We start from the raw sequence: 16,985 nt of genomic DNA, 5'->3' as shown, positions 1-16,985 counted from the left end.
TCCTTGGCTTGCTATGAGAATGACATAGGCTAGTTATAGTATCTGCTCATCTAATAATTGTGAGGATAAAATGAGTTCGTATATGGAAAGTACTTAAAGTAATGCAAGGCAAATGATAGTTGCCCCTTGAGTTGATAGCTGTAGTTATAATTTGTGGATGAAATCTGAATGACATCAGTCCATACCTATGTATTCAGTGGCCTATAACTGTCTCCATATTCAACTCTAAAGGCACATCAAACTCAGTGTATCCAAGACCAAATGTATGTCATTCTGGTGCTTCATCCCCAGAAAAATAAACCTGGTCTGTCCTAGTGTTTCCTGCTTCAATGAGTGGTCCAACCATTCTGTCATTTGCACAAGCCAGCAAAGTAATTTGGCCCACTAAATTTCTATGAAAAGCTTCCATTTCTTAACATTCCCTCTGCCAGCACAATAGCCAGAGATACCATCATCTCTCATATGAGTTCTATAAAAAGAGATTGCCTTGTTTTCATTCTGTTGACTCATCACCCCCTGTAAGTTCTTCCCCAACCCCCATTGCCAGAACACTTATTTCAGAAGACCCCCCTGAGTCCCCGTTTGCTTCCGGCCTTTCCATGGCTTCCCATGACTCAGGATAATGAGCAGAATCCTTCACATGGTTTGCCAGGCCCAGCCTCTGAGGACTGTGCCACCCATCTCTCATCCCACCTCCTGTTACTACCTCCACTCCAGCTGTGCATGTCACTTTCAGCTGCTCATACACACTTTACTCTCCCTGACCAGAGGATTTGTACATGCAATTCACCATGCTGGAAAGCTCTCTCCACCTTTATAAGCAATGTCTTATGCATCCATTATCACAACTCAAACTTCTCTTTTTCAGGGAAGACTTCCTTGACTTCCTAGTCTTACTTCAGGTTACTATGTTATAAACTCCCACAAACTGTATTATTCTCCTTTAGAACATGTACCTCATTTTTTAATTGTAGTATTATGTTGGGGATCCCCAAGATAATTCTCAGGCTCAATGATTTGCTGGAAAGACTCACAGAACTCAAAAAAGCTGTTATACTTATGGTTAAAGTTTATTACATTGAAAGCATACAGGAAAAACTCAGCAAAGTGAAAAGGTGGATAGCGTGGAGTAGAGGAGAAATTAAGCACCAGCTTCCAGTTGTCCTCTCCCAGTGGAATTGCATGGATTACACTTAATTTTCTCAGCAACAATATGTGACAACATATATAAAGTGTTGCCAACCAACGAGACTCATTTGAGGCCTGTGTCCAGGGTTTTTATTGGAGGTCAGTCGTGTAGGCATGCAGCACCTTAGGTACTACTCTTCAGGCCTCAGATCAAATTGATACAGCATGATCCAAAGCCTCAGGCATACAAAAACAGGTGTTTGCCATAAATCACACTGTTGGCATAAACTCCTATCTCAGCCAAGGGCTCAGAAGTAATCTTCCCAGGAGCCAGGCCAGGACCAGTCTTGAGACTCTGGGAATACGCAAGGTTTGAACAGCCCAGGCCTGTTGACTTAACCCTTTCCTTCACAAGTATCAATGGTGCCATTATTTGATTAATGTCTGTCTTCCCGCAGACTACATGAGAGCATAATGTGTAACTATGTAGGTAATATACCTAGTCTTTAGCACAGCTGCTGATAATTGGAGGTACTATGAAAATTTTTGTTGAGTAAATGAATGAATAAAATCTTCCGATTATCTTTATCTCCTTCTAGTGTATACTGTGTTCTATGCCTTTCTGCCCTATAGCTTTCAGGCACTTTTTTATAATGGAATCTTGTCATGCATTTTATACCTAAAGTTACTTTGTGCTAATGAGTAATACGTAGTAAGTACTTAAAATATTTATTTTATTACTCCAATTCCCAATTATATCCCTGTACCCCCAGGCATTATTCTGTCTACATATTAAACTTTAAACTGGCAAATGTTTTTCACAATTATACTTGAGATATATGTATAATTGTGAAAAACATTTATATATCAGATTATTGATATATGACAAATTTCATTAAATAGCATGGAGATTAAATTAAAGCACTATTATGTAATAAAAACCTTTAGTGGTACTAAAATTTTAGAATAGTTCAGATATACAGAAAAATTTCAAAGATATACAGAGTTCCCATTTTTTTCCTATTACTAACCTCTCATGTATGTCACAACTAATGAATATTCAATACAGTATTATTAACTAAAGCCCATACATTTGTTCAGATTTCCTTAGTTTTTAGCTAACATTCTTTTTATTTGTTCCAGGATCCCATCTGGGCCACCACATTGAATTTATTTGTCATTTTAGGTACCTCTTGGCTGTGAGTTTCTCAGATTTTCCTTGTTTTTGTTGCCCTTGACAGTTTGAGGGAGTAACTAGTCAGTTATTTTTGTAGAATGTCCTAAATTTGAGTTTGGCTGACTTATGTATCACATAATCTGATATATAAATGTTTTTCACAATTATATATATAATATTAGTATATCAGATTATGTGATGCCTACTTATAAGCACCAAAGTTATTTCTAAGAGAATGAGGTATTGATCCAACATCTGCCTTAAGAATTGTAGTAAACAAATTATGCTTAACTTTGAAGCTACTGACTATATATATTGAATTTTATCCTGGATATATCAGAAATATAGGAAGAAAGTTTCCTGGAATGAGGAGGTATATCCCCATTTTCTCTGTGAGATGGAAGAGCAAATACGTCCTGATGATCTGTAGTTTCTTAACCTTCAAAGTCCACATGACGTCACCGTGCTTTGCTCTATCCAGAATCTCTGTTTAGCCAAGGTCAAGAAGTGTCAGGCCCATTTTAGCAATGAATTTCAATGCATCTCCATTAAAAATTTCTTTATTGTGTTAGTATTGGATTATAACCCAAAGTATAAAAGAAATACCCATGAGTCCATACTGATATAAGATCAGATAAATAAATAAATGGGAGAGTGAGATAATTTTCCCATGCAGAAGAATGGCAAACAATTTATGTAGATTTTCTGCTTACAAGTGGGTGGAGCTTAACTTCCCACTCTTTGAGTTTGGGATGCATATAGTGACTTTCTTCCAAAGAGTACAGTACAGAAAAGTGGGTGATGAGAAGAGTAACTTTACAGTGGAGAAACATGACAAACACTACAAACAGCCAGGCAATCAAAGTTCACATCAATAGTATAAGGCATGCTGATGGTATGTACCTTTAATATAATTTGGTGAGAATGGTACTTCACCTCTGTGGTCTTCCTCCCCAAAACCCATAACCCCAGTCAAACCCTAAGAAGAACATCAGCCAAACTCAAATTTAGGGCATTCTATAAAAATAACTGACTAGTACTCTCTCAAACTGTCAAGGTCATCAAAAACAAGGAAAGTCTGAGAAACTCACAGCCAAGAGGTACCTAAAATGACAAATAAATTCAATGTAGTGGCCCGGATGGGATCCTGGAACAAATAAAAAGAATGTTAGCTAAAAACTAAGGAAATCTGAATAAATGTATGGGCTTTAGTTAATAATACTGTATTGAATATTCATTAGTTGTGACAAATATGAGAGGTTAGTAATAGGAAAAAAATGAGAACTCTGTATATCTTTGAAATTTTTCTGTATATCTGAACTATTCTAAAATTTTAGTACCACTAAAGGTTTTTATTACATAATAGTGCTTTAATTTAATCTCCATGCTATTTAATGAAATTTATCAGTTGTATTTGTGTTTGATTAGACCTTATCTCAAGTTGATTAGAATTACTCATATTTTTTAATGGTATTGTTGCAGTTGTAATAAGGTTGATTTTTCTATAATAGACATAGTAATCGTTACATCATCATTTAATTTTTGAAAAATAATCCTATCCCTTGTGATTATAAACTTGAGATTCTTTAAGAAAGTAGAAAGGTTGTAAGATGTTATGAGTCATAAGATATTTCCAGTTCTGAAGTAATAAGACAAAAATCATTAAATAAATAAATTGGCATAAAATAAAATTAAAAAAAAAAAACAGTATTTTTGAGAGGACCAGTCCAGACAATGTGTCTGTAAGATAGACTTTACAAACTTACTTTGATTAATTTTTGTTTTTCTGAGGATATGATTCTTTTCTGTAATTACTGTTCTGTTTTTTTCTGACAGGCTATCAAATATTGGCTGCCTTAAGCTCTCTGTGAATTGAGTTATTCTCAATAATACCCTGTATTATGAAGGCATTATTTGAGTGGCTGTCCACTGTGATCTGGTTATTTGGAGCTTTACATAAAACAGGTGGTTCTTCCATCTCATTGACATTTCTTATTACCCAGAATTCACCATCCTTTTTCTATGGCTTGTCATATGCAGGCCATCACAGACAGGGCCCTATCCTATAGTTTACCCCAGTTTATTTGGTTTTTCATTTACATTCTAGTCTTTTCTCTTAGATACTCCAAGTTCGCTTGTTTTTGGACTTTATCAAGGCTCTTGCTACATGGTTATGTGTTTATTTACACTGGGAATAATTCCCCAAAGGCTTTGCAACAGCTAATTGTATTTGTTTGGCTCTGTGAGATGACCCAGCCACCTCCGATTCCAGTCAGAGAGGCCATTTACTCTGAGTGGACATGAGGATGATGCCCAGAAGCAAAGAGGAAGCAGCCTCTGATCCGTGATCCTACAGTCTCAGTGCTGCTCAATGATGCCATTTCTGCTGACCTAGATGCCTGGAGTTGACCCTGTTTGTCTCTCCAAACCTCTTTACTGGTTTTCCTTGACTTAGATGATGCTTTGAACTTGATCTATTGTACTATGACTGTAATTCCAAGAGCACAGGCTTTCCCGTCATGTAGAGCAGTATCTGAATCCTGCCTCAATCGTTTGTTACCTTTTTGATCTTGAGGATGTTACTTAATCTCTGTGGGTTTCAGTTTCCTCATCTGTCAAAAGAGGATAATAGCACACTGGCAGAATTGTTATAACGATTAGCTAAAATGTTTCTAAAACTCCTTTAGAAAGCCTCATTCTGTATCATGGACACTAACTACGAGGCCTGAACAGATTCAGGAGAGGGTTCTGCCTTTGATATGGTTTTGGGTGTTAGGGGTCAGGTGGGAGAAGAGAAAAAGAAGGAAGAGATACAAGGCAGAGTAACGGACTCTGGGGCAAGAATTCTGGAGCCTCACTACCTGAATATGCAGTCTGGCTCTCCCATGTGTTAGCTGTGTGGCCTTGGTCATTATTGAACTTCTCTGTTGCTGCAGTTTTCTCATCTATAAAATGAAGATTGAAATAGTGCCTAACTCAGTTAATGCAAAGTGCTCAGAGCAGTGTCTAAAATGTAGTATTAATTGTCTAGTATTACTAGATTTATTCTTTTCCCAAGGTTTTACATTTTACATTTAACTACACTTGATAATCCACTTACTGATCAATATGTCTTTTTTACAGCCTCAGTAACCTGAAAGTATTAAGATCATTTTGGCCTTTTTAGTATACTTACATAAACAAAAGTTTCTCCTTTCAAAGAAGGCATATGAAGAGGTGCTACATTTATGTCGATATAGCAACACATTTGAATAATTACTTTTAAATTTTCTTTAGATTCTGAAAAAAGATATTCTTTTCAGTATCCTCAGTAATAAAAATCTTTGTCTTTGAATATAGAGTATCAAAAATTAAGCCAAATATTAAATTAAATTATTTATGTTGATACTCTGTCTTCTATATGTATAATTTTGCATACTTATACAGTTAATATACTTTATAACTTTATAATCTTAATAAAACATAGACATATCTATTTATATATGAACTGTGAGTGAGTGTGTGTTTGTGTGTTTTGGGAAACGGGGTATCAGGAACCAGTGTTTGATGTAAGCTGAATTATTTTCATGAACATAAATTCAATCATTGAGTCACAGCTCATATGAAAAAAATCACATGTGATTTACTGCATGTTTCAGAACTTTTAAAATAAGGCCTTATTAGGTTTTTGACCTTATGGGATGAATTCTACATAAAGCATGCATTGAGTCAAATGGAGTAAAAAATGAACATCTTTTCTTTCCAGTTCTGCCATCCCTTCTTCCCTTCCATGTACCTACATCCTGTAGACACCATAATACTATAACACTGATCTTGGAGGACCTGCAGACAAGGCCATCAAATGCAGTGGAGCGGGGGCACTGTACTTCAGTAAGACACTCAGTCTAATCTTGGGCATAAGCCTGCCTCCTCTATTGCCTGAGAAAGCTTTACTGCTTTAGCAGCCAATGATATACCTATATGCATTTGACATCCTGAACGTGGCCACTTTAATTATTTTAAGGTTTCCTCTAAAAGTCTGCCTTGCTACTTGAATGGAGATGTGGTCATTTGTGCTAATTGCATTTTAGAGTATCATATTGGTTAGAGTAAGCTAATGTTTAAACTTTTGTTCATATCAAATGTCATTGGTCACTTAATTATGTAACAGTTTTCTACCTAGGTATATTTTGCAAACATCAAAAGGCATCAGTCCATCTCCGCATCACTCTCTATGTCTGGACTATGTGCGCATCATATAGTTGCGGCTTTTTTTTCAGGCTCATGAAGTGCTGCATGCCCCCTGCTACTGAAACCCAGAGTCTTGGCTTGAGAGCCCTCTGCCTGATGCCCAGAAAGGGATTTGAGACTGAGAAAATATTGTTGCACTAGGGTCTTTGCCATGAGGCTTTTAAGAATGAGAGAAACTAAGATACAATATGACTTGTGGATCTCTAGGATCATAAGCTGCTTGGATAGCTTACATGTTGAAAGCAGAGGATCTTCAAAAGCCAAAAATCATGCCTCCTTTCTGACATATGGGCAGAGAGCCTAGACACTCAGAGACCTCCTCTGTTTTACAGGAGATGGTGCTGAGGTCAGGATGGTGAAGGAATATGCACAGAGAAAGGCTGGGTCAAAACCGGGCCCAGATTTTGAGAAAATAAAGCCCACCATTCCAATTTTTATTTTAGTTCTTTTGATCTGAGAGAAAAACTGCATAGTCCCATAATATACTTAGTAAAAAGACCAACTATTGTACTCTGTGAAGTTAATGTTATGAGGGTGTGTCTTAGAATCTGATCATGGAGTTAATTTTACTCGAATGCAAGATTTTAAGATGGGCGGTTGTTCTCTTGTTATGACCATACGCCATCGTTCCCTCCCCCCTCGCTCAGAATGTGAATAGTAGTCCCATTGTGGGAACTGCTGATTGACATCAAGGCACTCTGTTGTCATGGCTCTAGTTAAAAAATGTGGAAGAAACTAGATCTTTTCAACCTAAAGGTTCTCTCTGTATAGTTAATTAAAGACATTTTAAGAAGACATTTGGATTATAGGAAAGTGATGATATCACATTATGACATTTATTCCTTACCCCAAGAATCTCAGTAATTGGTTCACCTATTCAAAACTGTTATTTTATCAGAGGGTAAAGATTCCAGGACCCCCAGTCAGACTTATCTAATTTCCCTAATTGGCATATTTAAAAAAAAAAAACTCTGGACATAAGAACTTTCTGATTTGTGAATATGCCATTCACTCACTTAAGATACAATTTAATGTAAAACTTATCTAATGTTAATGAAAGTCTATAGAAAATTTTAGTCAGGGCTTAACCACTGGCTAATATACAATTTATTCCATTGTATTAAAGAATAGACTTACAAATTTAATTAGAATTCCACAGAAATATAAATTATTAGAATGCGGTACAACTCAGGGTGCTTATTGTTGAGATTCTCACTTTACAATGAAGGAAACTATAGCTTGGAAAAAGATAAAGTGACCTTTCGATAATTATGTAACAGATAAACAGATAGTCTGTAGCAACACAGATACCAGATCCAACAGCTTTTGACTTCTAGTCCCATATTTTTCCTACTAGGCCAGGGTATTTTATATAATCAGAGTTATTTTATTCTATGCAGTGCTGTTGTGATATATGAAAAACAGAAGGTGTACTCAATGCTTTCTAAGAACTTCTGCTCTCATAAATCTTGTATCTTACCATGGATAGATATGTGTATTTATAAGTATATCTATGACTCCTTCAAGAGTGACTTACTACTATTTCTTTCTTTTCATTTTTATTTTTCATTTTTTATTTTTGAGACAGAGTCTTACTCTGTCACCCAAGCTGGAGTGCAGTGGTGCAATCATGGCTTACTGCAACCTCCATTGCAGTGAGTGATCCTCCCACCTCAGCCTCCTGAATAGCTGGGACCACAGGCGCACACCACCATGCCTGGCTAGTTTTTGTGTTTTTGTAGAGATGGGGTTTCACCATGTTGCCAAGGCTAGTCTCAAACTCCTGAGCTCAAGTGATCTGCCCCTCAGCCTCCCAAATTACTGGGCTTACAGGCATGAGCCATCATGCCTGGCTTAAAAATGTTTTAAAATATACCTAAAACCTGATCATATATGGTAACCAAAACCAACAACAAAACAAAACCAGTCAAATGAATGCACAAAGACGTTGAAGATGGTAGAAATGTGATTTAAGTGAAACTATATGAACAAAGGCACAGGTGAGCCCAGTAAGAGTCACCAACATGAGGTACCCACTAGGAAAGAAAATGCAGGTTAGTCTGCACTAAATGAAATATGATCAGTTTGAATGATGGAAGTAATAGGACTGTTTCGCTTTGTGTAGCCACATCATGGGACCTTGTGTTATGTTTTGTGTGACACATCATTCAAAACACTATTGATCAACTGGAATGTATTCCTAGGCTCGGAAATTGAATGTTGAATAGACTTGAAGTCACAGAGTAATGTCTAAAGAAATTGCAGATATTTTGTGTAGAGGAGGAAAATCTGGATGGGGGATGATATATGCCCTCCAGTAACTGAGGGGTCATCATGTGGAAGTCATGCTAGATTTGAGCTTCCAAATCGAGGGCTAATAAACAGAAGCTCCAGTGAGGCTCCTGCTGTCATAGAATAGGACATTTTGGCTCAGAGTTTTTTTTTTTTTTTTTTTTTTTTTTTTTTTTTTTTTGGCACGGAGTCCCACTCTGTCACTCAGGCTGGAGTGCAGTAGTGTGATCTTGGCTCACTGCAACCTCCGCCTCCTGGGTTCAAACAATTCTCATGCCTCAGCCTCCTGAGTAGCTGAAATTACAGGCGTGTGCCACCATGACTGGTTAATTTTTGTATTTTTAGTAGAGACGGGGTTTTACCATGTTGGCCAGGCTGGTCTCGAACTCCTGACCTCAGGTGATCTGCTTGTCTTGGCCTCCCAAAGTGCTGGGATTTCAGGTGTGAGCCACCACGCCCAGGCCTTGGCTCAGGGTTTTAAATACTCAGGCTGTTGCATTCAAAAGATAGAATGACTTGTCTCTCTCCCAGGGCACTGCGTTTATAGTCACCAGAGGTGTTCCCCTTGAGCCTGGATGATTACATGGAGGAGGTTTTAAAGGGCAGCATTGACAATTTAGATTTGCGGTTGGACCAGATGACCTTTAAGGTGCTTTCCAGCACCTGGGGTTTTATGATTCTATTTCTATTATGCATCTACGCTGGGTATGTGTCACATTGTTTGAAGCAAACACTGAGAATGAACAGGAGCACAGTGTGGAATGTTGATGGCGCTCACATCTATTTTGTGTTTCAATTTCTGGAAGCAGTCTTTGTCTTTGAGGCAGTTTGGTCCCTGACCTTCTGTAACATTTGGAGCCCAGCCACACTGTCTTTGTTTACTGTAAAGAGCATGGAAAAACCGACTTCCTGACAGTGCTCTGCAAAGTCTAAGGTCAAACCACTCACAGGTGAACAAACACAGTTCTTCCACCTTAAACTTGCCATTTGGAGCCTGTGAAATGGACGAGGGTAATAACGCTGGGTAGCAGAGAGAGGGGAAATCAGTCCTCTGCCAGCAGCCAGCAATTAGTCACTTTGTCAGTCTGCTTTGGGAAGGGCTCATCTTAATTCAGCATCCATTTTGAAGAGGTTAGAAACCATGATATGCAGTTTTAAGTCCTCTAGCAACTCTGCTAAATAAACCTATAGACCCTGCCTTTCTTGACACTATCAGCCCATCATTAATATTTCCCAGGATTGCACAGATAAAGCATAGCATTCTTATATAACTTAAAGGATTGAAGAGTCACATTCATTGAATATTCACAGCATGCAAGCTCTTTCTGCTATGATAACATCTTCAGGTGGCTTAGGTGGGTTGGCTCCCTGTCAAGAGAGCAGACCCTTCTTTTTTTTTTTTTATTTTTAAACTATATCCTGCTTTTTCTTTTTTTTCTTTTTCTTTTCTTTTTTTTGAGACAGTGTCTTGCTCTGTCACCCAGGCTGGATGGCAGTGGCATGATCATGGCTCACTGCCACCTCTACCTCCTAGGTTCAAGTGGTCCTCCCACCTCAGCCTCCTGAGTAGCTAGGACTACAGGTGCACACCAAAACACCCAGCTAATTTTTGTACTTTCTTTGGTAGGTATGGGGTTTTGCCATGTTGCCCAGGCTGATCTCGAATTCCTGGGCTCAAGCAGTCCGCCCACCTTGACCTTCCACGGTGCTGGGATTACATGAGTGAGCCACTGCACTTACCCTGCCTCCCCTGCTATTTTTTTACTATCATCAAATGCAATAGCTTCCCTCTGTGAAAGGAAGGGAAGTGTCTTCTTCCTGGGTAAGTGTATTGTAAGCTCTTTCAGGGCCCTAGACAATGCCTACCACACTCTCTTAGATTAGCAGGTCCACATAATGCATTTGTGTGAACATCATTGAATCAAACAATGACCTTGCTCACACATTTACCCATTTACTCAAAATCACTTATTTGTGAGATCCAAGTTTTCTTCTTACTATTTAAAGATTATTAGAGTTGATCTAAAGTGATATAAATGAAAATATTCCCAACATAAATTCACGTTTTTCTTTTTTCTTGGAATAAATTCAGCTTTGGCTGTTTTTTTTTTTTTTTTCTCTCTCTTGTTCTTTTTTTTTTTTTTTTCTTGGTCTCTGGTGTAAGCGGGCTCTCGAAATGCCCTAGTTATCTAACATTGCTCTTGAACTCCACTTACAGATGATATACTAGCCTTTTACTAAAATATATCTGGGTATTAAAAGCTCAATTCTTTACTGCTGATGAGAAAGATTATTAACACTTTTTTTTCCCAGCTATAATACGAGGCAGTAACACCCCTTTTAACTTCCAGAGCCAGAGGCAGTATGTCACATTAACCTTCATTAACTGCCCAAGAAATGAGGTGCGTTCATTAATTTAGTATTCTTTTTAGCTAAGATTGTGTGAGAAGGCTGATAAACGTCTGTGGTTTCTCCCTTTGCTATTAAAAATAAATAAATAAAAGAATGGTAAAGTATGTTAGCCTGCTTATCTTATCGTCTTGATAAGTGCAACATTCTGATTAGGGGTCAGATCTGGACAGGATGAGTCTGCAGCTGGTGGGCAAGGATGGGGGTCGCTGGGGCAGGGCGGAGGAAACGCAGGCTGACCGAGATCAGCCTGAGGAAGAGCATCCGAGGCGTGTGGTGGGGGAAATCAGGTAGCATCTGAAAACCAAGCCAAAGGTGGAAAGAGAAAATAAATTCTATTTCTATATAAGTAATGGCATGATGGAAGCCAACCCACCTAAGCCACTCAGATATCCTGTGAATTACTAAATGCACTGTAGAGATTTTTGGTATATGTGGCATCATCACTTCTGATGTTCCCATTTCTCTTTCCATCACCTTCATTTATTCATTACTTTAAAAAGGCATATCAAGCATTTTGCTAGCTCCTGGGGGAAAAAAAGATGAATGACACAACTCCTAAGCTCAGGGACCTGCGTTCTTTCTTCATCTGAGCTTTAAAAAATGTAGAGTCAGCTTTACCATCACCTCCTCTCTGTTTTCCAAGAATACTGCAATAATGTTGTTTCTTCATAACACCTCCAGAATCCATCTCAATTTTCCTTTCACCACTACCAAGGTTTGGGCACCATTCCCTTTTAGCCAGGCAATTGCAGAAGCCTCTTGATTAGTCTCCTTATATCCAATCCCTTCCTCCCCCATCAATCTTAGATTTGGTTACTGGACTTATTATCCTACAATTTCGTTCTTGGTCCCATTGTTTATGAAGAGGGGGGTAATGTCTTAGCTTTATATTGTGGCTCTCCTCAACCTAGTCCCACTTCTACAGCACTAACACCTGACTTGAACCACAGTGATTCCTTCATCCACCTTCAGACATATGTATGTATTTTCACATATCTGGTCTCCCTCCCACAATTTTTTTCATTTCCAAAGCAGGACAGCATGGTGGTTAAGACCATGCGCTTGGGGACCAGATACGCTTTACTACTTACTTGCTGTGTAGTTTGGACAATTTATTTAATCTCTCTTTTGTGCTTCTGTCTGTATATCACTGAAAATAACTTATTAAAAGTATTTTCTCATAAAATTAAGTAGGTTAATGTATCTAAAATGCTTAGAATAGATGCTGGCACGTAGTAAGTGCTAATTTTTAACACTTACTATTGTTGCTATTGTTGCTATTGTTGTTAATACCTAAACCCCTCCCTACTCCCTGGCCAAATATTTTATAGCTCACTGCAAATCCCAGGGAACTCGGGGAACCTCCCCAGACATTTAAGTAGAAGTGTTTGTTCCTTTTTCAGCCCTTCTGTGGCACCACTTATCTGACCCACATTTAGCAAGTGGATTGAGACTTACTAATTATTTTCATGGGAAATAAAACCTGAAGAAATGACTAGCAATAGAAGATAATAAATGGTTAGTAATGATAGAAAAAAGTAGCGTAGGCTCTATAGAGTGTATGTTCTCTGAGGGCACGGTCAATGCTTCGTGTGTCTTTGTTTCTTGTACAATGCTTTGTGCCTTCTTGTTAACAAAATTAAGCTCCCAGTTTTTTTCCTGATTCAATCGAGGATGTGATCAGAAGATCATTAATAGACCAATCTGTTTAAACAGACAATGGATAATCAGATAACTGATTATCTGACTGGTAGTGTATCAATGTGAAGAAATAAGGAGCCACCTTGGTTTTGGACAAAGGGTTGTCTAGCCCATCTGGACAGTAGTTCTGGACATCACGAATGTGGTGGTTTGGGAGGATTAGTTTGGTGGCAGGCTGCCAAATGGAATGAAACAAAAAGAGGGTCACCAGAGAGGAGGGTATTAGTACCTGAGCTTGGACTCTAGGAATAAATGGAGAAGAAATCTTAAATCCAAGGACAGATGGCAAAGAGAGAATATATAGGAATTGGGAGATCATAGAGGATGTTGAAGTGGCAAGGGTAAAAAAAGTGACTGCTGGATCTCTTCCTTGGTTAACTTTGGAGAATTCAAATTGGGAAAAGGTTGTCTTGAAGGACAAAAGACGTATGCAGTTACTGGACCTTGAGTTCCAGGATGTCTGAGACCATGCATCTCTTGCTCATCACCGGAACCCCAGTGTCTGGGGCCATCCTTGACACACTTATATGGTGAGAGGCTGAAAGGGCATCTCAAATGAATTAATGGCCGCTTACCTTGATATCCACACAGTCCAATGAGACATGTTGTAGACGATTATCTCTCACCTGTTTAATGGTTCTCCGGTTCTAGTTAGCTGGCATAATCAATTTTGCTAAAAAGGCATACCTCTCACATCTTGGGAAGGACATCCCAAATAGGCAACTTACTTAATTCCAGGAAGAGTGACAGAATCTACAGACCCTGAGGCAATCTCGCTTGTACTTGCCTTCATGTAACTAGTAAAACATACCTGGCAGTGCAGCACCTCCACAGAAAGGTGCTCCAGAAAGCAATTGTTTGCTCTCACCCTGCTGAGAAGTAGCAATATCCATGTGGCTTAAGGGCTGTAGCTGCAGCCATGAACAGTGTTAGAAAAATATCACCACCATTTGCCAGCATGAGATGCCAAACTGCAAATAAGAGACATGTCGATTCAATGAAGCAGAAACATTTCACTTGTTTTTAAGATTACTTGCGAGAAGTTTATTGCTATGTGTTTGTCTGCCTTTAAATAAGAAATTGCATTTTTTTAAAAAACCACCTCCTCTCTTCTCCCCACAAAGGGACAAGGCTTTCCTACTCGGGTGAATATTGCCTGTGCTGCTTACCGAAGAAAGGGAGCAGTCTTGGCAAGCATCTTATTAGTCTAAAAATAAATTATTCAGAATGCAGGTTCAGATACAGATTGCAGGGAGAGATAATAGAATTGGTTTTCCAAGCCTGATCATGCTATGAAGACGTGGTGTGTGCTTTTCAGGAATCCACTTAAGTGGAATCAGCTTTGACTAATACAAACTAGAAATAATATTGCTGCCATCCAGCTAGTGTCTGTGGTACAGCATCCTCAGAATGTCTTCAAGTATCCACGGCCTCTTTAGTGTCTGTAAGTGCGCATATGTAAAAGTGTATATGTATTCCCAAGCAAGCTTCAGAGGCATGCTTCTCATTGTTCTTTTAAGGAAATGTCTTCCTGGCCGCCTGAGAGGGGCATGTCTCACTTGAGGTTTGTCTCCCTCCTGCTCCCCCTGCCTGGGTGAAAGAGTTGACCACATCAGCAGCCGACTGCAGTTTGTCATGTGGTTTCTCATGTGATGCTGGGTCTGCAGCACTTGGGAGCAAGTCTTTGTGACTGGCACTCATGGACAGACAGTGGTGTTCAGGGACAGAACAGATTTTGGAGGGGGTGGGGAGGCCAATAAACCAAGAAACATCAGAAATAAAAGTCGCATGAAGTACTCTGATCTCTGTATTCCTTTTTTTTTTTTTTAATTTGATTTTAACTCTTGCTTTTTTTATGGTTTGTGTCTGTTTTTTCCACCCCCGCTGGCGCCGAGCTGCGCTGTTTTGTGTTTCTTTCTTTCTTTTTTTTTTTTTTTTTTCTATTTTTTTTTTTAATTCTGAAGCCAGACCGTCTCTCCTCACAGCTCCAGGGCTGCATCTCCGTGGGCACGCCAAGCTTCCCCTGGTTACCTGAGCTGCTCCTGCCGTCTCCCGCCTGGGCTTCGCCGTGGTGCACCCGATCCCGGAATCGTGCGTCTGCGCCCTGCGAAAGAAGGACCTGCTGGCGGAGCTCCGGCCAGGGTCTCCTCCCTCGCAGCTGGGCGAGGCGACTTGGAGGACAGGGTGAAGCTGCAGAAGACCTGGGGTGGGACGGCTAGAGAGGACGCCAAGGACTGGGGAAGGGGAAGTTAGGAGTACCTTACATCCAATGCCCACCCGTGCTCCGCAGGGCAAGGGCAGCCGTCGCCTCGGCCGCGTGCACCCAGCTCAGGCTGTTCCCAGGGATTTAGTCTGGGGGGTCAACCCATGGCGAGATGTGGTGGCATTTTACCTCAGAGTGGAGCTGAAGATGGATAAACAAGGTATCTGATGTATCTGCCTGAGAAGGCAGAGCTGGAGAAAGGCGGAGTGAGGGAGCGCGTGGAAAGAAAGAGATGCCGAATGCCGGGTGATTGTCTGCCGCTTGCTGTGCATTCTCATTCTAGGGAGGATGGCATAATTTATAACCCAGCACATGGATGGAGGAACTGTAAATTGCAGTCTGGATGTCCCCGACGCTGTCAACGAAGGAACTGATGGGCTAGGTGACTGTACCAGTGTCCCCAGAGAAAATCGCAGCCTCGCAGCATGGATTTAAATGCATGTGCATGCATGTAGAGACATGAAAAAGGTTTCTGACCATTTTACACAGGAAGTCTGTCACTTTGCTGGATGGGGCTTGATTGCAGCTTGTGTTTTCAGCTCCAGCTCAACACCCATTTCCTGACTAGTGAGACAGCATGGCCAAAGCAGCTGCATGCAGAATTTTCTTTTTACTCGGAAAGCAAGCCCCCTCTGTTTTAACTCCTTCCAGTTCTGAATGCTCTGTGCTTTGCTAGGACCGATTGTGGGGTTTTGTTTTCTTCTTCTACAAATCCCTGTAAACACAGCTGTATTCAGTAATGGCAAAAAATTCTATCCTGTAAATAGAAATCTGATCAATTTAATCAAAATAAATGTATCCCAGATGACTTTGAGACCAGCTGGCTACCACAGGCTTCAGATGCTAAATGCTCAGTGGAGATGAATACAGTGTTATATTTACATGTTTCAGAATGCCGGGATCAGCCTATAATTTGCAAAAAGAAATTATTTTCTAAGGAGGAGAGGTGGTCCTACCAGCTCACAGCTAAGATGGCTAGATACAGGTGTAAATGCTCTTCATGTGATTTGGAGATTTGCAGTGTTGCATTTCAAAAGGCATGTGCCATGAGGCAGAGTATGGCCGTTGTCAGTATGGAGAATGCTCGCTTCTAACTTGCTGTTATGGAGAGCCGAATGCCCTCCAAGTAGCTTCTAGTGAGGTTGAGGGCAGGCACTTGAGGCTTGTTGTAGATTCAAATGTGAGGACTGGGGTTCTCCAACCCCAGCTCAGTGGAGTCAGCTCAACCCTGGGGGTGAGGAGCTTTCCCAGTTGTCATGGGGAGCTCTTCTGGGACGCCTGTCTGGCCCTTCCACTGTTTGTTACTATTTCTACAAAGGCAGCTCTGTGTGTTGGATTATGTTTGGCCAGCTGTTGGTGCATTCCTGCGGGTGGGGCTGGGTGAGGATCTTATTACTGTACTTTCAAACTGTAGATCTGTGTGCAGGGATAGTACAGAAGGAAAGGAAAAGCAGTAAGTTACAGAATCTGATCATTCTTACCTCTTTCTCCAGATAGTCCTAGAGTGAATCCAGAAAGGCTTTAAAGTGAAAAGAGGAAAGAGAGAGTAAGTGATTGGGGGTGGGTGGCATGAGGAGAAGAGAATGAAACAGAGCAAGCGCACAAGAGAAAAACAGCCTTAGAACTTCAAAGCTGCATAGACAAGCAGAATGTCACCAGCTTGTAATTAGCGGTTCGTGGTTGCGTCAGTGACTGTATCTGTCCAAGAATAACTATGTGATGTGTGCCACAAAGTGAAGAAGATAGTCATAACTAAGTTATCAAACCCAGTTCAAACAAGGG

At 40.0% G+C, this 16,985-nt stretch overlaps 1 protein-coding gene across 1 annotated transcript in view; it reads left to right on the top strand.

Annotated features, from left to right (window-relative positions):
* Window positions 1–16,022, top strand: part of LOC107129614 (uncharacterized) — a 487,674-nt gene extending 471,652 nt beyond the window's left edge. The window contains exon 8 of the mRNA XM_074038805.1: window positions 14,926–16,022. The gene's annotated coding sequence lies outside the window, so the exon portion shown is untranslated. The remainder of the gene's footprint in view (window positions 1–14,925) is intronic.
* Window positions 16,023–16,985: the final 963 nt, after the last annotated feature.

This window comes from Macaca fascicularis, chromosome 4, assembly GCF_037993035.2.
Source record: "Macaca fascicularis isolate 582-1 chromosome 4, T2T-MFA8v1.1".
In the NCBI taxonomy this organism is placed as follows: Eukaryota; Metazoa; Chordata; class Mammalia; order Primates; family Cercopithecidae; genus Macaca; species Macaca fascicularis.
Note: the sequence above shows the minus strand (reverse complement) of the source record. Positions and strands in the feature narration are given on the sequence as shown.